Here is a 25,877-nt window from a genome sequence, read left to right as displayed (position 1 = left end):
AGTAGGAAACTTCATCAGGAGGGTGTATGTGAGTGAGGTGGGGTGAGGGGCAGGGGGGGGGGCTGAGGATGAGATAGATATGGAGAGGTATATGATAAGGGGGGGGGGTGTAATCTGGGGGGAGGGCAGGTAGATGGCAGTAGACAGGGAGGAGATATGTACCTTCACAGGATCAAGGTGTCTGGCTATAGGTAGATATAGCATGTCCACACTTTCACATTGTTATAGTAATATGGCCATTATATATTTTTAGTTTTATTTGTTTGCTTGAGATTATACTCTGAACTTTAGCTTGGCCTAAAATTTTAAATCTTTCCAGCCTGAATTATGAGTTGTAACTTTCTTAAAACAGGATAGTAGGCACAGTGTGAAAAGGATTATGAGTAATAGCATTGCCTTTCTGTGCCTCGAGTTACTTGTATGTGACAACTGGAAAAGACTGAAAAATTGGGCCAAGTTAGTGAAGAGTAAATATTGTTCAGTGGAATGTGATTTTGTTGATATTTAACATGCATTACAACCAGTCCATGTTGGTATTTTTGAACCTCTTTAGTACTGTTACATCTTTTCTCAGTGTATTGTTGCTGTGTCCCAGATGATTTTGTTCTTGCTGCTGCCAGACGATTTTACTCAGCTTAGGAAGGGGGTCTTATACTGAAGGGAGGCTATGTCCCCTCCAGTATGAGATCGCACTCCAGGGTGAATAAAATCGTGTGGCATCAGCAGGAATAAAATGTCCTCATACTGAAGGGGTTAATTGGCTCATGTCTTTGGTATACTGTATGCCATGTTGACTAATGTTGCATTGCTCAATGTTATGTATTGATGTTTAACATGCCTTAGCAAACACACATTGCGTGGTGCACAGTGTTTAGCAATGCATGTTAACCCTTTAACCGCGGGTATTGTTTTGGTCTGACTGTCCTCTCCCGCGGGGGTTTCAGCCAAATGTAAACAAACCTTTAAACCTTAATAACTCGGCACAGAATAAAGCTAGAGAAAAAAATAAGGTACCATTAGAAAGTACTAACCTTCAGCTTTCCATTGATGTAGGTTTCATGACTTTGTTGACTTTCACAGGACGGGCAGTGCCGTTAGAAGTGAGGGGTGTAAAATCACTATTTTTCGCTCACACACCATTACCTTGGCTCATACACCATTACCAAATGCCAACCTCATTCTGATAATAATACTATAAACATATATGAACACTGCACATACGATAAACACCCACTCTGTGTTCACTGAGGCAGGTAAAAGGCACTGTAATTACCTGCACTTCACTGCCACATCAGCGGTGTTGTAATCACTATTTTTCGCTCACACACCATTACCAAATGCCAACCTCATTCTGATAATAATACTATAAACATATATGAACACTGCACATACGATAAACACCCACTCTGTGTTCACTGAGGCAGGTAAAAGGCACTGTAATTGCCCGCACTTCACTGCCACATCAGCGGTGTTGTAATCACTATTTTTCGCTCACACACCATTACCAAATGCCAATCACAGTCTGATAATAATACTGTAAACATATATGAACACTGCACATACGATAAACACCCACTCTGTGTTCACTGAGACAGGTAAAAGGCACTGTAATTGCCTGCACTTCACTGCCACATCAGCATGTGTTGTCACTCACACAGCTGGACAGATACTGATGCGTGCTTGGTCAGGGGTGGGGTGGGGGGCCCAGGGGGTCGGAGGTGGGGCCCCAGGGGGGGGAAGAGGGAGGTGGGGGTCGGCTGGAGTGAAAGAACTTAATAGCTACTCTCCCTTGAAACAATTGGCGCACGGAAAAAATGCGGGGTATTCAAAATATTCACAAACATTCGAGAATGACACCCGCGGTTTGGTCCAGTTTTTGCAACGTCATTCTGGAATGACACCCGCGGTTAAAGGGTTAAGTAGCCCTTTTGATCACTGTGTTGTATGCCATGTGTTCTTGTATAGCTCTGCCTGGCATTAGCTGGGCAGAGCAATACAAGACATGGCATCTACAAAGTGATTTGAAGGGCACGCTCTTGGAAGTATCTTAGGTTCTGTGCCCTACCAGGAGAGTCTAGGTTAGGTTAGGTTTGTTTTCTTAGCATAAAGTAAGTTAATCTGTTATTCAGTTAGGTTAATGTGTTAGATTAGTGTAGGTTAAGTAAAGTAAGATTAGAGTAGGTTATGTTAGATTAGTGAAGGTTAAGTAACATTAGATTAATGTAGGTTAAGTTACATTAAATTAGCGAAGGTCAAGTTACATTAGATTAGCGTGGGTTACGTAGCATTTGATTCAATGCAGAATTTATTTTCGGCTTGATTCTCAAAAAGGTAAATTTTCATATTTACATCCAACTCTCAAACAAGCTTAAAATTATATTTTTCCAAAGGATTTTAGTGTTTTTCGTTTGAATCTGATAATCATTTCTGTTGGAAATAACTTTTTTTTGCATTCTCCCCCCCTCCCCAAGAATAATGGGGGACCTGTGGGAAAGGGGTTTTGGGTGGGGAAAACAAGCAAAAACAAGTGAATCCTTTGGAAAAATAAAATTTTAAGCTTTTTAGGGAGTTCGTGTTTCCTAACTGGGGGGCTTTGCCCCCCAGACCCCCAATGACATTAACCAAACCTCATCTAACCTAACCTAACTGGGTGTAAATATGAAATAATGCCTTTACCTACCAGTTTACAGCTCCTGAAGTAATTACGGTGATTTTGCAGTCTTCACAGTTCAGGGCTGGAGATGAACTGACTTTCAAATCTTGCGGGCCCTAGGGTGGAGCGATTGAAATCCTACTTTGTGATTGGCCGAAAAATGTGCGACGCATGTGCTTTATCCACCCACACACATAACACGCACAAACGAACACACACAGTGGTAACGTTCTCGCTTGCCATCTGGTAGACGAGAGTTCGCGCCTCGCTCAGGTGAAAAGTTTCACTGACGAAGTGGGTGGTCACTGTCCTCCTTGAGCAAGGGGACGGGTGTGTAGGTCACAGCCTTGCCCTTAGATCGGACTATATGAGCTCTTAGCTCCCTTCTGGGAGGGTAAAAGCTGACATTCACGACCATCAAGTGATCCTGACCGACCCGGTGAATTACAACTGTCCGAACACTGCAGGGGAAAGATGGCTCTCCCACTGAAAATAATAACAATATAAATTGCATAACTCGTCAAAGGTTGATTTATGACGGAAGTGCCATAGAAGAAAAAAGGCTTAGAATTGCGTAAAGTATATGGTGAGTTAGCCCATTTTCTTGTCAGTGAGTTGGGTGTAAATACGAAATAATACCCTCAAAAAGTGTTAATTCTCCAGCAAAAAATCAAAATGGTATAAGGTAATTGTCTACAGCACTTTTGAGATTGCCTAGTACTTACCTTTCCATTTTCAGCACTAAAATTCCTTAATAGCTACATATATTATCAGCAGGACGATGAAAATTTGCTGGGGATTTAATTAAATGGACGCAGAGATGCTGGCCTGCTGATACATTAAGATCCGGTGTTTACCGTAATATATAAATTATCAAGCGTTTTGTGTACATTTATACGTCCAGCATCTTAAGAAACATCAGGTCACATTACATTGCATATATCTCGGCTAAATCATGGTAAATCTCCCAGAAATTGCAATACTCTCCCAAGCACCTTTTGAACTGGAGGACCCTGTTTGTTTACCTTATGTTTTGATTTCTCACCGTATGAGGGCAGCACGATCTGGGACGCCGTTGCACAGTTGCCATAGCAACGGTGGCGAGACTGATGCCCGTTGACTGCTGTCGTGTTCTGCAGTGAAAGGGAATAATAATCTACTGTATAGTCATAAAGCACAGCGAAACGGTTATGTTAGATTAGTGTAGGTTCAGTTACGTTAGATTAGTGTAGGTTAAGTTATGGTAGCTTAACGTATCCTGAGAATTACGTTAGATTAGTGTAGGTTAAGTTACGGTAGCTTAACGTATCCTGAGAATTACGTTACGTTAGGGGAAAAAGAAGTGTGTGGTAATCATAGGGGCATTTGTCTTCTTAGTATAATAGGAAAAGTGTATGGTAGGATACTTATTGACAGAGTTAGAGAAAGAACAGAGGAATTAGTTGGAGAAGAACAGAGAGGCTTTAGGAAGGGAAGAGGTTGTGTAGATCAGATATTCATTCTTAGACCTTTAGTGGAAAAGTTTCTAGAGAAGGGAAAGAAGTTGTATGCAGCTTTCATGGATTTGGAGAAAGCATATGACAGGGTGGATAGACAAGGATTGTGGAAAGTATTAAGAATATGTGGAGTAGATGGAAAGTTGTTGAATGCTGTGAAGAGTATGTATGATGGTGCTAAGGCTGCAGTGCTTGTGGATGGTGAACTAAGTGAATTTTTCTCTTTGGAGGTTGGGTTGAAACAGGGATGTGTCATGTCTCCATGGTTGTTCAATCTGTTCATGGATGGGGTAATAAAAGAGGTACAAGGTAGGGTAATGGATGTTGGAGTGGCCCTGGTGAGAAAGGATAGTGTTTGGAAACTCCCTGTACTGTTGTTTGCAGATGATACTGTGTTGTTGAGTGAAGATGAAGGGGAGCTGCAAGGCTTGGTGGATGAGTTTGGGAGAGTGTGCAAGAAACGGAATCTAAAGGTGAATGTAGGGAAGAGTAAAGTGATGGTCTTTGAGAGAGGTGAAGTCAGTGAATGTACGGTGAGGTTGGACGGTGAGGAATTGGAAAATGTGAGTACGTTTAAGTACTTGGGTAGTGTGATGAGTAAGGATGGAGGTTTGGAGGGTGAAGTGCTTGAAAGGGTGCAGCAGGGAAGATAGGTTGCTGGTTCTTTGAAAGCAGTGATAAGAAACAGGGAAGTGAGCATGGAAGTGAAGAAGTTACTACATGACAGTATTGGGATACCAACTCTAACGTATGGAAGTGAAGCTTGGACGTTGTTGGAGGGACACAAGTCAAGAGTGAGAGCAGTGGAAATGAGTTATTTAAGAGGAGCCTGTGGAGTCATATGGAGAGACAGGCTGACGAATGAGGATATAAAGGAGAGTTGTGGTGTGGATGTGGATGTGATAGGAAGTGTTATGAGGAACACACTGAGGTGGTTTGGCCATGTGGAGAGGATGGAGGGTGAAAGACTGACGAAGAGAGTGTGAGTGAGGTGGGGGGGGGGAAGCGGGAGGGGGAGGCCGAGGTTGAGATGGAGGGATGGGGTGGAGAGGTATATGAGAGAGGGGGGTGTGAGTTGGGAGCAGGGCAGTGAAATGGCGGGGGACAGGACGACGTGGAGGCGATTTGTTTGTGGCCACCCCAAACGGGATTGAGGCATCTGGCAATAGATAGATAGATAGAGAATTTTTGTGACAAGCTCCGTACTCAACTGTTTATCTGTAGTTAACTCTGCATTAAATATGTCAGTTTTAGGTCAAGGAAGAATACAAACACTAAAACCTTAAGATATAGGGAGATGTGGATTTTTTTTTTTTTTAATCGTATTATTAGCCATGGTTTCGTCTTTTCATCAACCAATTATCATGCAGTGTCTTAGAATTCATGCAAATAGCTTATATAGCACAAAATCTTTTACACTGCTGTTGATCATAATGCTACGCTATAAGCTCCTTGGCTCAAATTGTTGTTGCTCGTCCTGTAGCTAAATGGCATAGAGAATAGTGCAGCCTTACATTATTCCTACACCACAGGTCATATTCTGTTATTAATTTATTGCTGTAACTCATCGGTCAAAATATACAGATGGCAGTTTTTGGTCTTTTTAAAGTGAAATGAGTGAAGCAAACTTTGAACTTTTGAAATCGGCGGGCAGGTTCCAAAATTATAAACGTTTATCAGCAGGTGCGCGTGAATAAGAATGTTTTATTTTTTATATTTTTTTCTTTCACTGAAACCAACCGTGCCGGGAGGGGTAGCTCCCTCCTGTAACCCTAGCGGGGCTATATAGTCCAATACAGGGCTTAGCTCGGGGGAACTCCATTTCTCCCATTTTTTCAACTGAAACCAAGGTAGGGAAATATTAAACTGGAAAAAATTTGACCAAACAAGTCTTTTTCGGTTAATATTAAGTTGCTAATGGACGCCAGAAAATCCCAGAAATTGTTGAAGATGTTTTATGAATGCCAAGCAGATCGGACAGGAAGTTGTATCCCGACGCCATTTTGAGTAAAGAGAGGGCAGCCTGGTAAGTATCCGACCTTAATTCATTTTTTTTTATTAGTCACAGTTAATTTGGAAACATTACTCTATTTACTGATTTTAGGTAGGCTGATTGTGATCACTTGGAGGCGGGTATGGTACGGAAATGGTGTAATGGTGATGCTTTTAGGTGACTGATGAGATTGGGGCAGGCGACTCCGAAAAGTTGGCTTCGTAAGTAACCGTCCTAATTCAAATTTTTGACTACTTACATATATTTTGCCCACTTTATTCTTGTTACTAGTTTTAGTAAAGGTAACAGAGATGACTTTGAATTAGGTATCTTAAGGGTTCTTGGTATTTTGGGATGGTAAATGGTGATGGAGTGCACAGACGCCCAAGAGGCTGGCGTCCCATGTACTCCGCTTTGATTCCAAACTTATAACCGTTTTCAACCAAGTTAGCTACATTATTGCACTTGGTAAATATAGGCAAGTTGATGGAGATTGTTTAGAGGTTAGAATGGGTAGGAACTTTTATTGTTTTATGGTGTAAAATTGTTGACTGCTTTTCAGGTTGTCCCCATATTTCGTCCCGGTAAGGATGCTGCACCAGTTCCCTTCCTTCCCATATACAGGATACAGGTAATTTACTTACTTTTCTTTACTTAGTACAATTAGATAAGTTAATGTAAATTTCTTAGATCACTGGTTCCCAAAGGGTTACGCGATTCCGTGGTAGGCTACCAAAGTTTCCGTGTGTCAAGGCACGCATCCGTGTCTGACTTAAATATCTGATTATTGACAGCTACATTGTAATGAAGAGTAGAAACTGTAGAATAGTTGAATTTTAAATTCGAAGTCATTGGTGTACTGTAACTGTACAACATACCCAAGGGAACTTAATTCGCTAAAATTAGTACTGTATTCGTACTGCCTTTTGCACTGATGGTGCAAAAGCAATGAAAGGCCCAGCAAAATATGTTTTGGCTCGTATTAGAAACGTTGCTCCATCAGGCAGACACTGTTGCCTTCATAGACGTGCACTTGCAGTAAAGATGATGCCATGCGAACTAAAGTTATGCTCGATGAGGTATTCAAGGTGGTAAATTTCATCAAAGCTAGACTACGAAATTCGCAGCTGCGTACGGCTCGGCTAGGAGATGGGGCCCAGTCATGCTGCTCAGTTACTGCACATGGAGGTGCGCTGGTTATCCTGCGGCAAAATTCTTTCACGTGTGTGATACGGAAGATGAGATTAAAATCTTTCTTACAGGAAACAGCTTTTCTCTGTCAAATAGGTTTAGTGACGAAGTCTAGTCAATGAAACGGCCATCTTACAGATGATTTTACAAAACTAAACGAACTGAACTTGTCATTGCAAGGTTCAGATGTGACACTGAAGGTTCAGGACAAAATTGAATCTTCTCAAGGTAAACTTTTAGGCTGATTGTGCAAAGGCAAAACAAAGTGAATGTTTTCCAACTCTTCATCTGTTCCTGACTAAAAATTCCTTGTAGTTGGATGGAAGTTTAGGACAATGCATTGTTCACCATTTAAAACAATTAATACTTTGAGGGAATAATTTCCCAGGAAGGCAGACCCTCTGTCCATTTATGGATTCTGGATCTGTAATAGGACAAACCCTGCCTGTGAACGAGAATTAGCAACTGATTGAAATTTCAACAGAACAAACGCTCAGAACAACATTTGATAAAGACTCGCTGCCTACCTTTTCGGCAAAGCTCTTGCACGAGTATCTTGATATTACAAAATGAGCTGTGAAACATCTGATGCCATTTGCAACACCGTATAGGCGTGGAGCTGGTTTCTCACGCTATATTGCCACAAAAAACAAACGAAGACACAAGTTGGATGCAGAACCTGATAAGTGCCTGCAACTAACAAGCATCTTTTCTGATACTGATAGTCTCTGTGACCAAAAGCAAGCCCATACATCACACTGAAAACTGTAAGAATGACGAAGCTTTGCAGTGATTTTCAATTGATTCACATCAAAAAGTGTGTGTGTGTGTGTGTGCCGAGAAGCAACAGCGATTGAGAAAGCGTTCCGGCAGATGTTAAAGTTTGGGAACCACTGTCTTAGATTTCAGTTAAGGAAATCTTAGTGTTTTTGTGAGAACAAATGTAAGAAAGTTTAGATAATTATCCATCTATAATTCTATATATATATATATATATATATATATATATATATATATATATATTGTTACATAGCCTATGATTTCATCATCCTTTGTGTAATTTTAACGCACAGTATGCTGCATGTTTGATCACGAGCGTGTTCTGCCTCAGTTCCCCCCTTCTACCGTTATAGTAGAGTAAGTCGACATCTCTGTTATACTTTGCGGGATTGTCATCTCTTTGTCCCCATGGCTTCATTTGCGCGTCCTCATTACAAGTTGTATCAAGCTCTCCTGGCCCCTATATAATGAGCTCAGTCTCTGCATCATTGCCACTTAGATCTGCTCCTCATTTTGTTCACATCTCTGTCCTCCCCTGTACAGATATTATTATTGTGAGTGCTCAAGAAGTCTCCAACCATCTAGCAGCTGTGTGTAATTTGAGTATAACTGTTGTTGCATTTTTTCTTGTACTGTATAGCATAAGTTTAATTTGTAGGCCTAGTGAAGTTTTTGTAATTCGTGTGGGGTTCTTTATGTCAGTCATTTTTGATAATAGTTTGTATCTGTAATTATTTATCTGGCATTCACTGAGTATTATCTGGTATCTCATTTTATCAGGGCTGACTTAGATAAAATTTACTCTTGCTAATTTCGTGTTAATAGAGGCTATTGCAGTTAACCATAGATTTAAACTGTTTTTTGCCATTACATTATCCTTATGAGTCCTGAATGTTTTGTTGTTAATTTAAGCATTAAACTTTAACTTGTAATTTTACCTAACTCTTTTGTTTTGAACCTGGAACTTTACGGGACAGTAGTGACTCTTCGTATTCTCACTTAAAGTGTACATTATCTTTCTCTGTTCCGTAACATAAATTTGGCGACCTCATATCAGGATATTATCATGAGGATATTGTTTGATATTTTGTGACTGTGATATATTCATGATGGCTACTATTTCTACACTTGATGAAGCCAAAGATTTTTTGTCAAATGTGCAAACAGTGTGTGATATAGAAAACAGAACAAAGAATGAACTTAAGCTTGTTGCTCAACAATTGGGAATTGCAGTTCACTCTCATCATTCTAAAGATCAAATTGTTGGCATGATCAATAAAAGCTTGTTTAATGTAACTCCTCCAAATGAGCAAACGCAGATTGAATTAGCTAAGTTACAGCTAGCTCTGCAGGAGGCTAAGGCTAAGGAGGCGGAGTCTCGTGTTAAGGAAGCAAATGCTCGTATTGAAGAGGCACAGGTACAGGCTCAGGCACAAATTGAACTTGCCAGGATTCAGGCAGACCATGAGTATCGCATGAAACAAGGTGGAACTGGATCATCTAGCTCTGATGATTTTGATGTGGCTAAAAATGTTAAACTTGTCCCTCCTTTTAATGAATCTGATTTAACAAAGTATTTTCAGTTGTTTGAGAGGGTAGCTACAGGTTACTAGTCAAATCAAACCTCCCCAGTGATCGTACTCTAGAATCTCCTTGGTTACTAGTCAGACCTCCCCAGCGATCATACTCTAGAATCTCCTTGGTTACTAGCCAGACCTCCTCAGCAATCATACTCCTTGGTTACTAGTCAAATCAAACCTCCCCAACGATCATACTCTAGAATCTCCTTGGTTACTAGTCAGACCTCCCCAGCGATCATACTCCTTGGTTACTAGTCAAATCAAACCTCCCCAGCAATCATACTCTAGAATCTCCTTGGTTACTAGTCAAATCAAATCTTCCCAGTGATCATACTCTAGAATCTCCTTGGTTACTCGTCAAATCAAACCTCCCCAGCGATCATACTCTAGAATCTCCTTGGTTACTAGTCAAATCAAACCTCCCCAGTGATCATACTCTAGAATCTCCTTGGTTACTAGTCAGACCTCCCCAGTGATCATACTCTAGAATCTCCTTGGTTACTAGCCAGACCTCCTCAGCAATCATACTCCTTGGTTACTAGTCAAATCAAACCTCCCCAACGATCATACTCTAGAATCTCCTTGGTTACTAGTCAGACCTTCCCAGCGATCATACTCCTTGGTTACTAGTCAAATCAAACCTCCCCAGCGATCATACTCTAGAATCTCCTTGGTTACTAGTCAAATCAAATCTCATTCATGTGATTGTACTCTAGTCTCCTTTGTTACTTGTCAAATGAATCTTCTGTTTCATGCAGCCAGGCTTCAGAATCTCCTTGGTTACTAATCAAATCAATCAACTGCAATTGTACACTCTAGAATGTCCTTGGTTACTAGTGAAATAGTCACTGAGCTGAAAGGGGTTATGTTTTTACGTTGAAACAGTAAACTTACAATCAGACAGTAAAAAAAGGAGAGAGAGAGAGAAAAAGAAAAGAAGAGGGAAACAGCCTCAGGTTATAAAATGCTTATTGAATTAGCTTGCAATAAATGTAGGGGAGTTATTCGTTTTCTCACCCTGTTATTATGCATTTGCTGTACATTATTATTATTATTATTATTGTTGTTGTTTTGTGATGTGCAATTTTTCTGATTACTCCTGTAGATTTTTTCCTATTGTAATTTCCAATGATATATTTGCATTATTATTGCTGTTGAATGTATATGTATATGGAGTACAGAGAGTGGATAGGATACGAAATAATGTGATTCATGAAAGTCGCGGAGTGAGGAAGTTTGGGAACACCAGAATCGAAGAGAGTGTACTGAGATGGTATGGTCATGTGGAGAGAATGGATAACAACAGAGTGGTGAAAAAGGTTAACCTGAGTGAATTTGAAGGAGGGAGGAGAGGTAGCCCAAGGAGAAGGTGGAGGGATATGGTGGATAAGTGTGTGAGGAAGAGGGGTATGGAAGTTGGTGAGACTAGGGAACTGACAAGAGATCAAGGTGGCTGGATGAATTTGAAGGAGGGAGGAGGCGAGGTAGGCCAAGCAGAAGGTGGAGGGATCTGATGGATGAGTGTGTGAGGCTAGGGAACTGACAGGAGATCGAGCTGGCCGGATGAATATTGTGAGAAGTGCATGATCAGGGAATTGGCAACCCTTTTTTTAATGTGACAGTGTCCAGATTGACTGTTGGATATGTTTATGTAATGCTACAGAACATGTTGAATGTTTTTGGCATATCTGATACAGCCAGGATTCTGTGGGCTTGAATGAGTGAATGGAAGTGTGGCCCATTGGATTGGACAAATTTGGGCTGTCTGGACATTTCTACTCTTCACCCTGCCCTGGGTGGGCAAGGAGGTCCCAATGATGATGATGATGATGATTATACAATAACAGGACAGAGGGAGGAAAAATATAAAAAAATAATCTGTACACCAGATGACAGGTGCTTGTTAACCTTGCAGGGAATCATGGGTAGATGGCAGTTTTAGGCCAAGTTAAATTAGAAGGAGTATATGACCTTTTAACCCAGCCATTGAGTTGCGTTTGATCCCAGGAGGATGCCGGCTCAACTCAATGCCGGTCCCAAGCCCGGATGAATTGGGGAGGGTTGGTGTCAGGAGTGGGTGTCCGGCCATAAAAATTTGCCAAGCCCAGACACGGTATGGTATACCGTACCGTTTAGCTGACTGAATATCAGGTGTTTTCCCTGGCTGAGTCATGTCCCCCCTCCCTCCCCCTTACCTCTCTCTCACTGTCTCTCTTCGTGTGAGGCCTGGGTGGCTGGGTACTTAGAATAGTCCACACATACATATCCCTCCAGTTTCTGTCAATTTGATGTCGTCTCGCCATGCTTGTTTGTTGTGTGGGGATGGTCTTCTTACCAGGGGGTCGCTAAGAAGGGGTCTTAAATGTGATGCCCTGGCCCTAGGATGTACTGCGCGAACCCACAACAGGCACGTAAGGTGAACGGCGAGATGTCACAAAGGGGGGACGTTCCGGCTTTCACATGCACTCGGCCCTTGCGTGTGACAATCACGTGGTTGCTTGTTTTTTATTTTTTTCCATTGAATAATGTCTTTTCAATTTTGATTTTAGTAATTTTTATCACAAATGTTTATTATGTGCCGTGTGGGTGTTGGATGTACCTGAGAGGACGCTTTTGAGGCCATAACCCCTGGGTACAACAAACATTCGGGCTATATGCCATTTTCACCCTGCCTGGCACCATATCTGTGGGGTCATCAACATCTGAGGCACTGATGTCATTCCTGATGGTGTCGGACTTGTTGAATTGAGTATAGTCTGGGCCGATGTGTTGCTCGTTAATCAGGGCACCAGCACTTATCTGAATGTCGTACATGGGACGCTGATACATATTTCACATCCTCCCAGTCTTCACACACCATTGCTCTGATGGCTATGGTTCACACACCATTGCTTTGATGGGCATGGCACCCTAAACACCCCTTGAGTTGGATCGCTTTTGATCACAGCCACATGGACCACCTGAATATTCTGTAGTAACTAGCAAGCCTTTGGAAAGGCATTTGTGTGTGTGTGTGTGTCTTCCAGGGTGCCTCCAATCCATTAGCTTCCTAAATGGGTGAGATTTTTAATTGTTAAAAATGTCACCAAGCTGCTAGGATTCCAGATTAGACGTACTTTTATATATTATAAAAGTACGATGTCACCGAAACGTCACCAAAGTATTCTAAAGAACATTGTCACCAAAATGTCACCAAGCTACTTTGTATAAAAAATATATCCGGATAAAGCCTGTGGTATGGGCTAGCTTGATTCGCTAGCTAGAACTCTTTCGATGTACATTCGTTTGGAAGGTGCTAAGCTTGCACCAGCGGGGATTGCTTTGCGGCCAGCATTCGATTCCGTTCTCAGCGTTAGCTTACAATTCCACACACACACCAATTCCTGTTCCCAGTGTGGTTTCTTTGCGTCACACACACCAGTTCCTGTTCCTGGTGTGGTTTCTTTGTGTCACACACACCAGTTCCTGTTCTTGGTGTGGTTTCTTTGCGTCACACACACCAGTTCCTGTTCCTGGTGTGGTTTCTTTGCATCACACACACCAGTTCCTGTTCTTGGTGTGGTTTCTTTGCGTCACACACCGGTTCCTGTTCTTGGTGTGGTTTCTTTGCGTCCCTTACCAGTTCCTGTTCCTGGTGTGGTTTCATTGCATCACACACACCAGTTCCTGTTCTTGGTGTGGTTTCTTTGCATCACACACACCAGTTCCTGTTCCTGGTGTGGTTTCTTTGCATCACACACACCAGTTCCTGTTCCTGGTGTGGTTTCTTTGTGTCACACACACCAGTTCCTGTTCCTGGTGTGGTTTCTTTGCATCACACACACCAGTTCCTGTTCCTGGTGTGGTTTCTTTGTGTCACACACACCAGTTCCTGTTCCTGGTGTGGTTTCTTTGCATCTCACACACACCAGTTCCTGTTGATGGTGTGATTTCTACGTCACACACACCAGTTCTTGCTCTTGGTGTGGTTTCTTTGTCACACACACCACTTCCTGTTCTCGGAATGTTCCAAAGACAAAGATCAAGAAGAAATTGAAGACTGAACTTAATGCTTCCAGTTTGAAACGTTTCTCCAAATGTCAAACGTCTGTTGCCATCGTTCAACACAGATTTCAGCATATCAAACTGCAAGGCCTATGCAATGATGATGATGGCAGCATGTCCAATGGAAGGGTGGTTGGGACGGGCATGGTGTGGGTCCGAGCAGCTTACCTCCTCGCGGTGGACCTGGGTAGAGTGATCTTCATCTATATATTGTTGCTGTGGCTCCAGGTTCATTAGAAATATAAACCCTGTGGATTGCAGCCTGAAATTGCCTTCCTGCAGCCCACAACCGTTGTTTGGAAGATCAGACGAGGGATGTTGAAATTGTTCTCGTGCGGGGTACGACTCTTGTTTGGGAGATAGTTGAGGGATGTTTGTGTGGGTGGGCAATAGAAGCACCCAGTTACATCAGCGCCACCACATGAAGGCGTCCCTCACTATGATCATATTTTAGAGCTGCTAGAAGCATATGAATGAAGATCACTCTAGCTGAAAGCTGCAATTTTTGACGAAGTTTGTCTAGTAACACAATTACTTAGTGGCGTTATAAAATGGTTGTTGGCATCAAAATCTATGCTTGGTGACGAAGTACCAGTATATGCTTGGTGACATTACAGTATATGCTTGGTGACATTACAGTATATGCTTGGTGACAATACTTGGTGACGTTACTTAAAGGTTTAGTCATAAGAGGTACTTGGATTATCTTGTCGTTTGATGATATCTTATAATAAGGGTGACATCCTAAAATGATTCAGTTTCGTTAAAAAGAAAAAAAAATCACTGTACAGCAAGGCATGGTGTGATAATTTTGTATTTTCAATTTATATATATATATATATATATATATATATATATAATATATATATATATATATATATATACACAGTATATATATATATATATATATATATATATATATATATATATATATATTATATATATGTGTGTGTGTGTGTGTGTATTTGAAATGGGCTTTTATAGGTCAGTATGAGGTCACAGTATTTGTCTCATTGTGCCTCATATTGCTTCTTTTTTATACCTTCTGTTATATCCCAAAGCCAGTATTATGCTTTTTGTTATTCCACATACACGCTTCTGGTATATTTCCTGTTATACCACAAGTCTGGTATTATGCTTGTTTTATTTTTCTTATATACTGTATGTTGCCTTATTATACCTCAAGTCACTTATTTTGGTATATTTTCTGTTATACCACAAGTCTGGTATTATGCTTGCTTTATTTTTCTTATATATTTTGCCTTGTTATACCTCAAGTCACTTCTTTTGGTATATTTCCTGTTATACCGCAAGTCTGGTATTATGCTTGTTATGTTTTTCTGTTATATTTTGTCTCATACCTCATATCACTTCTTTTGGTATATTTTAGTTTTACCACAAGTCTGGTATTATGCTTGTTATATTTTTCTGATAAATTTTGTCTCATCTCAACTAGCTTCTTTTGGTATATTTCCTCTTATACCACGAATATATGAATTGTTAAGAAACAGTTGTTCATACTTGGGAATCTACTAGTGTTCCAGATGAATTATTTGATGTTTCATCTTTAATATAGTGGACACAAAATGTTGTGCTGTTAGCTTCACAGTAAACTAAGGTGGTTTGCATTGAATGTATGGTTATTGTAAAATTAGTTACCGTCCACTCTGAAGGACATCTGAGTTAATTTGAGTTCAGTTATTGTGACAGAACCAGCACAGAATACTGATGTTGCAGTTTACACCAAAATAGATCAATGCATTATGTTTTTAGTTATGTTTTTTGACTTATCACTTGATGATTCATGGTTAGTTAACTCATAGGAAAGCATTAGAAAGCTATAGTTACCAGCATAAAAGAGCTTAAATTTTAATTGCCTGTGTCGTAAAATAATAATGAAATTTTCCTGAAAAGAGCATAAGATTTCTGAAAAGTGTATGGGAGGCATGAGATAGAGCCAGCTAAACATATCAATATCTGAAGACTATAGTGCATATATATATATATATATATATATATATATATATATATATATATATATATATATATATATATATATATATATATATATATATATGTGTGTGTGTGTGTGTGTGTGTGTGTGTGTATTTGAAATGGACTTTTATAGGTCAGTATGAAGTCACAGTGTTTGTCTCATTGTGCCTCATATTGCTTCTTTTTGATACCTTCTGTTATATCCTAATGCTAGTATTATGCTTTTTGTTATTCCACATACACGCTTCTGGTATATTTCCTGTTATACCACAAGTCTGATATCATGCTTGTTTTATTTTTCTTATATACTGTATGTTGCCTTATTATACTTCATGTCACTTATTTTGGTATATTTTCTGTTATACCTCAAGTCAATTCTTTTGGTATATTTCCTGTTATACCGCAAGTCTGGTATTATGCTTGTTATATTTTTCTGTTATATTTTGTCTCATACCTCATATCACTTCTTTTGGTATATTTTAGTTTTACCACAAGTCTGGTATTATGCTTGCTATATTTTTCTGATAAATTTTGTCTCATCTCAACTAGCTTCTTTTGGTATATTTCCTCTTATACCCCGAATATATGAATTGTTAAGAAACAGTTGTTCATACTTGGGAATCTACTAGTGTTCCAGATGCATTATTTGATGTTTCATCTTTAATATAGTGGACACAAAATGTTGTGCTGTTAGCTTCACAGTAAACTAAGGTGGTTTGCATTGAATGTATGGTTATTATAAAATTAGTTACCGTCCACTCTGAAGGACATCTGAGTTAATTTGAGTTCAGTTATTGTGACAGAACCAGCACAGAATACTGATGTTGCAGTTTACACCAAAATAGATCAATGCATATGTTTTTAGTTATGTTTTTTGACTTATCACTTGATGATTCATGGTTAGTTAACTCATAAGAAAGCATTAGAAAACTATAGTTACCAGCATAAAAGAGCGTAAATTTTAATTGCCAGTGTCGTAAAATAATAATGAAATTTTCCTGAAAAGAGCCTAAGATTTCTGAAAAGTGTATGGGAGGCATGAGATAGAGCCAGCTAAACATATCAATATCTGAAGACTATAGTGATGTGTATCATTAATAGTGTGGTGGTAGTTATGACATCTGGTTTTATATTTCTTGTCTAGTCTTGAGTATATATATATATATATATATATATATATATATATATATATATATATATATATAGTAGTATATTATATATGTATGTGTGTGTGTGTGTGTGTGTGTATTTGAAATGGACTTTTATAGGTCAGTATGAAGTCACAGTATTTGTCTCATTGTGCCTCATATTGCTTCTTTTTTATACCTTCTGTTATATCCCAAAGCCAGTATTATGCTTTTTGTTATTCCACATACACGCTTCTGGTATATTTCCTGTTATACCACAAGTCTGGTATTATGCTTGTTTTATTTTTCTTATATACTGTATGTTGCCTTATTATACCTCAAGTCACTTATTTTGGTATATTTTCTGTTATACCACAAGTCTGGTATTATGCTTGTTTTATTTTTCTTATATATGTTGCCTTGTTATACCTCAAGTCACTTCTTTTGGTATATTTCCTGTTATACTGCAAGTCTGGTATTATGCTTGTTATATTTTTCTGTTATATTTTGTCTCATACCTCATATCACTTCTTTTGGTATATTTTAGTTATACCACAAGTTTGGTATTATGGTTGTTATATTTTTCTGATAAATTTTGTCTCATCTCAACTAGCTTCTTTTGGTATATTTCCTCTTATACCACGAATATATGAATTGTTAAGAAACAGTTGTTCATACTTGGGAATCTACTAGTGTTCCAGATGAATTATTTGATGTTTCATCTTTTATATAGTGGACATAAAATGTTGTGCTGTTTGCTTCACAGTAAACTAAGGTGGTTTGCATTGAATGTATGGTTATTGTAAAATTAGCTACCGTCCACTCTGAAGGACATCTGAGTTAATTTGAGTTCAGTTATTGTGACAGAACCAGCACAGAATACTGATATTGCAGTTTACACCAAAATAGATCAATGCATTATGTTTTTAGTTATGTTTTTTGACTTATCACTTGATGATTCATGGTTAGTTAACTCATAAGAAAGCATTAGAAAACTATAGTTACCAGCATAAAAGAGCGTAAATTTTAATTGCCAGTGTCGTAAAATAATAATGAAATTTTCCTGAAAAGAGCATAAGATTTCTGAAAAGTGTATGGGAGGCATGAGATAGAGCCAGCTAAACATATCAGTATCTGAAGACTATAGTGATGTGTATCATTAATAGTGTGGTGGTAGTTATGACATCTGGTTTTACATTTCTTGTCTAGTCTTGAGTTTATATATATATATATATATATATATATATATATATATAAATTATTTATAGCAATAGATTGTCTATATTGTGGTGGTTTATATGATTGTATAATTATCACATTAGTTAATTATATCCTCAGTCCACAGATACTTTAGCTTAGTAAATTAAATCTTGCTCAGGTATACTGCATAACATATACACGTGGTAAGTCATACACTTGCATACATACAAAAATACATACCGGTACATACGCACACAAATGTCTCAGTCATGGGTGGTGTGTGGGTCTGCTATACACGTATATACGTAACCAAAGGTAATGGATCATGTGCACATGACATACATACAGACAGACAGACAGACAGACAGACAACCAAGGGTAATGAATCATGTGCACATGACATACAGTACATACATATATAGACAGACAGAATATGTAAGCATAGGTAATGGATCATGTTCACATGACATACATACATACAGACAGACAGACAACCAAGGGTAATGGATCATGTGCACATGACACATACATACATAGACAGACAGAATATGTAATCATAGGTAATGGATCATGTGCACATGACACATACATACAGACAGACAGACAGAATATGTAAGCATAGGTAATGGATCATGTGCACATGACATACATACAGACAGACAACCAAGGGTAATGGATCATGTGCACATGACACATACATACAGACAGACAGACAGACAACCAAGGGTAATAGATCATTGTGCACATGACATACATTATACATACAGTACATAACTAGAGTTAGTGGATCATTATGTACACATAACACTGTATACATATACATACATCTAGACATAATAAGAGTTAATGGATCATTATGTGCACATAACATACATACATATGTAACAAGTTAATGGATCATTATGTGCACATGACATACATACATATGTAACTGAAGTTAATGGATCATTATTTGCACATGATCATTATGTGCACATGGATCATTGTGTACATGAATCTGTGCACAACACACACACACACACACACACACATGAATATGTGCACAACACACACACGCACACACATGAATATGTGCACAACACACACACGCACGCACACACACACACACCTGTTGGAAAATATGTGAACTAAAAACCCCTTCTCAGCATCACACACCCTTCCTGTGAGTCCGTATTTCATGATAGTCACAGTAGACCCTTGAGGCCAGTGATGTAAATTTATTCCCCTGATATCTCATCAGGCCAGAGTATGATGGTTTATAAGTTAGAGTTGGTTTTATATTTATACATACAGTATGTCTCTGTCCATCTTATATTTGTATGTATCTACTTTTTATATTAAGAATATGCTTATTCCAGCAGTATGTATAATTAGTAACTTTATTTAAAGTAGCATGTTGGCTATACACCCAGTACTTATAAGGAGGACACAGAAAACCCATAGTGTATGCATTACTTTATTTTGTACTTTTAAGTTATTACAAGATATATGAAGTTCAGGGTAACAATATAGTCTTTTCATGTTAACCTGGCCTAAAAGAGACGTCAGTGTGTCTAGTAATCCTGAGTAAATAGCACGAGAATATGGTGCTAGTCATGCAGAACTGATATGGAGAAAAAGCAGATGCATAAGTGGAGAACCTGGGCAAAGTTAAAATGAAAGAAGGATAGCCACACAGTCATCATTGTTAAGTATAAAACATTATTTCAGTCAAAGCCCAAACAAAGATTTTCACATTTAAAAGTACTATGTATCTTTAGTTTTCCCAACAATTTCTAGCAACTGTTGGAAATTAATTGCTTTTGGCAGTTTAGCTTCCAGTAAATAGAAAACATTGTTAATACCTAGATATAGCAGTTGTAAGCTGCTTCAGCCCAGTGTCTGTTATAATGTCTTTCAACCTACCTGTCCTTCCTCCTTCCCTCTGCTTCGTAACTCAACAGCGTGTTTCCGTCTTTCCCCTTACTTCCCTCCCTCCCTTTACATCTACCCCCTTTCTCTACCCTTTTACCTCCTCTTCCCTCTGTTTCCTTCCATCTCCAGGTCTTGTTGAGAGTGTAGGTGGTGGAGGCGGCGTTTGAGGTGGTGGAGAGGGTCGGTAGTGGAGGATGGGGTGGGTGGCTGTAGGTGGTGGCGGAGTGGCAGGAGTAGTGGCGATTCCCCCAAAACTTTTTCATGTGGAGTTATCCCGTCTTCTCGTGGGCATGTGTTTAAACCCCATTGGATAATCTTGACGTGGGCAGGCCAGTCTTCGTTCCCTGTTTGCATAATGCGTGTGCGGACCTGGTTCATGAGGGAGCGATGGCTTCTCTCGCAGATGCTGTTACCTTGGGGCCAGTAGGGGGATGAGTGGGAGATGTGGTATCCAAATATGTTCGCCAGTTCTTCCCAGACTTTTCCAGTAAATTCTGGGGCATTATCTGAGTGCAGTGCTTGGGGAATACCAAAATATGGGAAGACACAGCGGGTGAGGGCATCGGCAACTGATACTGCACTGTGATCTTTGGCGGGACATGCGATGATAAACTTTGAATACACATCCACGAATGTGATTATGTATTTGTACCCTGCTTTAGATGTGAAGGGGCCGACGACGTCTAAGGAAAGTAGTTGCCACGGCTTCTGTGCTGTTAATTTTTCTGAAGGGCCGGGTGTACGGGTGATGTCCTTTCCTAAAGTACAGGCTCGGCAGGATTGTATAATGTTCTTGGCGATGGTGGATGGGTTAGGGGTCCAGTACATGTCGGTAAAGACTTGTAGGAGTTTTTTAGTTCCGAGGTGGATGCCGTTATGGGCATGGAGGTGGAGCATGGTGTCATGGGCAGTGGTGGGGCTTAGGACGATGTGTCCGTTTGGATCGAATAGGTGTTCGCCATGTGGGTGGAGTTTAGCGAATGTGTTCGGTGGGATCCAGGTAGGGCGTTGTTTGTTGTGCCACATTTGGACTACATCTGGCTCTGTCGAGATTGCATTGATTGGTAGACGGGACAGGGCGTCGGCGTTTGTGTGGAGTTTGCCTGGTCGGTATGAGATCTCGAAATCAAACTCCTCGAGTGTTTCTCGCCATCGTATAAGTTGTGCGTTGGTGGTGTTTGACTGACGTAACCATTGCAGGGATTGGTGGTCCGTAATGACTATCACATGGGTGCCTGAGATGTAGGAGCAGAAGTATTCGAGGGACCAGATGATTCCCAGGCACTCGTGTTTGTTGGCCGCGTAGTTTCTTTCTGCAGGATTTAGGGTGCGGCTGGCACAGGCGATGATATGTTCACGGCCATCTTGTACTTGTGCAAGGACAGCCCCTATGGCGATGAGTGATACGTCGGTATACAGGCGGAATTGGAGGTTGTAATCTGGGAAAGCGACTATTGGGGCAGAGGTTAACTTGGACTTGAGGGTGGTGAATGCAGTTTTTCTTGGTTCGGTCCATACGAACGGCTCGCCTTTTTTTGTTAGGTTGTGTAGGGGTTTGGCGATATCTGCAAATCCTTTGACGAACTGCCTGTAGTATGATGTTAGGCCTAGGAAGGCTCTAGTTTCGTGCACGTCACGAGGTAGGGGAATGTTGGCGATTGCACGTAGTTTTTCTGGGTCAGGGGAGATGCCTTCAGCATTAATTAGATGTCCAAGGAAAGAGACTGATCTCTCGGCCAAAACGCACTTTGTTGGTTTTAGTTTTAGTCATGCCTGGCGTATATGGTGGAACACTTGTTTGAGGCGGTGGAGGTGGTCGGCCCAGGTATGACTGAAAACGATGACATCGTCCAGATACACCAAACAAGTCTCCCAGGTTAGTCCGCTGAGAACTGACTCCATCAGGCGGGAGAATGTGGCAGGGGCATTGCAGAGTCCGAAGGGAAGAATGTTGAATTCATAATGCTTCCCGTTTGATGTTGAGAAGGCAGTTTTGTGTTTGTCGTCGGGGTGTACAGGGACTTGCCAATAACCCGATTGCAGGTCTAGGGTCGAGAACCAGGTCGACCCACGTAGGGAGTCAAGCGAGTCGTCGATTCTGGGTAGGGGCGTAGCATCTTTGATAGTGACGTCGTTGACTCGGCGGTAGTCTACGCAAAAGCGCATAGTCCCATCTTTCTTCCGTACGAGTACAACAGGTGAGGACCACGGGCTAGTGGAGTTGGAGATAACGCTGGCATCGAGCATATCCTGGACCTGCCGGTCCTCTTCTGCCCGTTGTTTTGGATTTTTTCGTCGTGATAGTTGGCGAATTGGAGGTCTGGTCGTGTGTATCTCATAGCTGAGATAGGTAGTGTGGCTAAGGTCGGTTGGGCCGGAGGAGAACAGGTCCTGAAAGTCCAGGAGGAGTTGTCGGAGGCTGTTGGTTTGGGAAGGGGATAGGTGTGATGATAGGTCGGGGAGAGTGGGATGGTCGGGGGGTTGTGCTTGGCATGGTTCGGCTTCTGTGTCGCCGTTGATGAGTCCTCTTGGTAGGGTTAGTGGGGTTGTGGTGAGGTTGGCGATACGGATTTCATGGGCATGTGGGGGAAGGAAGGTGGGGCTTACTAAACAGGAGGAGAGTGGTCCGGTGGGGATGGATGGTGAGAAGAGGACGGAGGTACCTGAAGGTCTGTTCAGTTTTACCCAAGCTTCATGGTGGGGTGGAATGGTGATTGAGGAGGCGATAGTGGCAGGAAAAGATGGGGAGGGGTCCAGATGATGTGTGGTGGGGGGTGGTGATGGAGGGGGATGAAGTGAGGCATTGTGTGGGGTTGGGTTGGGGTCAGATGTACAGGTGGGTTGGGGCAGGTGAGTGTTCAGGGGTTGTGTGTGTTTGCGTGGTGAGGGGGTAGTGGTGTTCTTGCTTTTTCTTTGATGAGATTTTTTTTTCTTGTTGATTGATGCTTGGTTGGGGCGAGCTGGACTGAAGTGGAGGCGGTGCTGATGGCAGTCAATGGTGGCGTGGAGTTTTTGGAGAAGGTCCAGCCCAAGATATCCATCATATTGGTCGCATGTCGAGTCGAATATAATGAATGGGTGGTTAGTGGATACTCGTTGGTGGGTGTTGGTTTGAAGGGCCCGTGTTTCCCCACGGATAGGCAGGGGGCCATCCCCCGCGTCGACGAGGTTGGCTGAAGTGGGGAGAAGGGGGCTGAATGCAGAGGTGTGGCGGGAGTAGAAGTGGGAGTAGAGGCACGATCTGGCTGCTCCCGTATCTACCAGTAATCGTGCCTTGACCCCATTCAGCCAAATCTTGTAGACTGGGGGTCTGTTGCTATGTGAGGTGGCCCCCGCCACCGTGGGGAGGTGCGGGGGTGGGCCTAAAAATCCATCTGCTGAGGAGTGTGGTCGTCGTCGTCCGTTCCCGAGTAGAGCATTGGCGGTACGTTGTCTTCCGGGGCGGCGGCGTCTAGGGAGGAGACTTTCTTGCACCCTTGGTGATAGTTTCTGCGCCTGCTAGCCTTTAGCTGTTCTCTTATGTCGTGCAGGTGCGACTGCAGGCCGTGAACTCCCAAGGATTAATAGTGATGAGATTGCCTTGTTCCTTGGGGTTGGGGTGCTTTTTCTGCGGGTAAGCCCTGGGCACAGTAGGAGTTGGCTCTGTAGTTGGCTGGTGAGGCGGCAGCTTAGGTTTGGGTGGAGGGTTGTGTTTCGTCGGGAATCTTGTCACCGTGTGGAGTGGTTGTGGTATGGGACGGGCGGCGAGGAGACGTCTGATGAGTTGCAGGTGGTTTTCCATGTCCCCTGAGGGATCATAGATTGAGAAGTGCTCCCTGACTGTGCTAGGGAGAATCCTTAGCAGGGCATTAAATGTATGTATATCTCGGGCATTTGTAGGTGCCTCGGGGTAAGCGGTGCTGACGAGGCGCCGAGCCTGGACGAATGTGTCGTCCAGGTTCCCGTCGTAGGTGAGGGTGTTGAGTTGAGAGAGGACGACAACTCTGCCTATTGATGGCGTGAAAGCCTGTCTCACTATTTGTGAGAATTGATCCCATGACAGTTCTGGGACGATTTTTGGTGCGACAGTGGCAATTATTTTTCCCAGGTTAGGTAATGTGACTGCAATTTTTTCTCTGTCTGAGTCGAACCCTATATCTAGGAGGGGTTTGACCATATGTAAATATACTTCTATGTCGCATTGGTCCGGGTTGAATCTCGGTAATTGGATGTGCGGTTTGGCTGCCATTGTGCAAGTTTCCTTTTTATCGTTCCTCCGTGCTTTTACTCGGATCCAGAACCACCGCTTGCCACCAGTGTTATGCTGGTGTTTTTATGGCGTCTTCTCGTCGTAAAAACACTAGCTACTGAAGCGGGGTCCTCTTTCTAGACCGCAAGTAAAGCACCAACAAAGGAACAGGACATAAAAACCCGGCAGTATACCTTAACACATCTATTACCTTAATTCTAACCGTAACAATACACGTAGAGTGATATTTGAGATACAGGGGAACAGAGACACAGAGGTAATATTCAGCACCACAAAATAGAGTTACACTTAGCACACACTACAATGTTCATACAGGGAGATCTTGAATTATCTATGGTATTGTTTATGTGTCACTTTTAGGCAGGATATATATAGAATGGTTCACAAAGGGAATAAACAAGATTGGGAGTCTGTATGGGAAATATTACTATAAATGAGGTAGGGTGCAGATAGCGACACTTGACATCGTCACCTTGTCACGGCGACACTCACACTCAGGCTTTTGACGGGCCCGCGCACCCTTACCTCAGGTGTTCACAGAAAGTTCTCTTATATGGGGGGACTGGGATAATTACAATAAAGTTCATTCTCTGCCCTGCCAACACAGTTCTTGTGGGCTACTATCAACTACACTGTTCTTCACTTAGTCACTGTTCACTGTTCTTTTTCCTGACTTGTTCTTGACACAGGGGGGGAGAGTCACTATTTTCCTATATCTCCTGGGTAACGTTCACTCTGGGTCACACTCGTAGGTGGGGTGCAGGGAGGCTTTCCCGTTTGGGGCCTCGACCTGATAGGCGGCCCTCATGCTGGGGCCGCGTCGGTGTGGTGCAGGGAGGCCCTCTGGTCTGGGGGCCTCGACCTGATAGGTGGCCCTCGGGACTGGGACCAAACAGCTGGAGTAGTCGGGCCTGTCGTGTTTGGCTCCGTGGAGTGAGGGAGCCCGGATCGCCTTCGTCAGGAGCTGGAGAGTCTGGCCTGGGTGTCCTGGGACTGCGGGCACCAAGGGGGAGAGGCGCCGTCAGGACTGGGCTGCGGCAGTGTCTCCTTCGGGGCTCGGGCAGGAACAAGGAACTCCCGGGTGTGGGTGGTAAGTCCGATATCGGGCCTTGCCATCACTCTAGCGTTTCCTCCGGGGCTATATTCCCGGGTGGTGACGAAGGGCTTCCACAAGGGAAAGAGGCTGGAGAAGGACTCATGTCACTCGTGTCCTCTCTAGTACGTCCTGAGGCCGGAGCCTTGGGTCGCCCTACCCTGGTACGTACTCTGGCTGTAGCCGTGGACTTGCCCGGCGTACGAGGGACAACTGAAGGGCGTACTAGGCCGCTCCTTCCCCGCCACATATATAGACCATCGGCGCGGTGTTGCTTTCGTAGTAGGGGACAAGCCGGAGTGAGGGGCACAGAGGCCACACTCTCTCCAGTACGAACTGAAGCTACCTTCAGGGGCTTCTCTACCCTGGTACGTACCCCGGCTGGAGCCGAGTGCCTACCCGTTTTACTGAGAGCAACTGAAGGGCGTACTAGGCCGCTCCTTCCCCGCCACATATATAGACCGTCAGCGCGGTGTTGCTCCCGTAATAGGGAAGGGCTACACATATGGTAGCAGGGGCTCTGTCCTGGTCTGTACTCTGGCCGTAGCTGGAAGCTGATCTG

This window comes from Coenobita brevimanus, chromosome 22, assembly GCF_032717465.1.
Source record: "Coenobita brevimanus isolate Jiangsu-jjx chromosome 22, ASM3271746v2, whole genome shotgun sequence".
In the NCBI taxonomy this organism is placed as follows: domain Eukaryota; kingdom Metazoa; phylum Arthropoda; class Malacostraca; order Decapoda; family Coenobitidae; genus Coenobita; species Coenobita brevimanus.
This window is presented reverse-complemented; position numbering follows the sequence as displayed.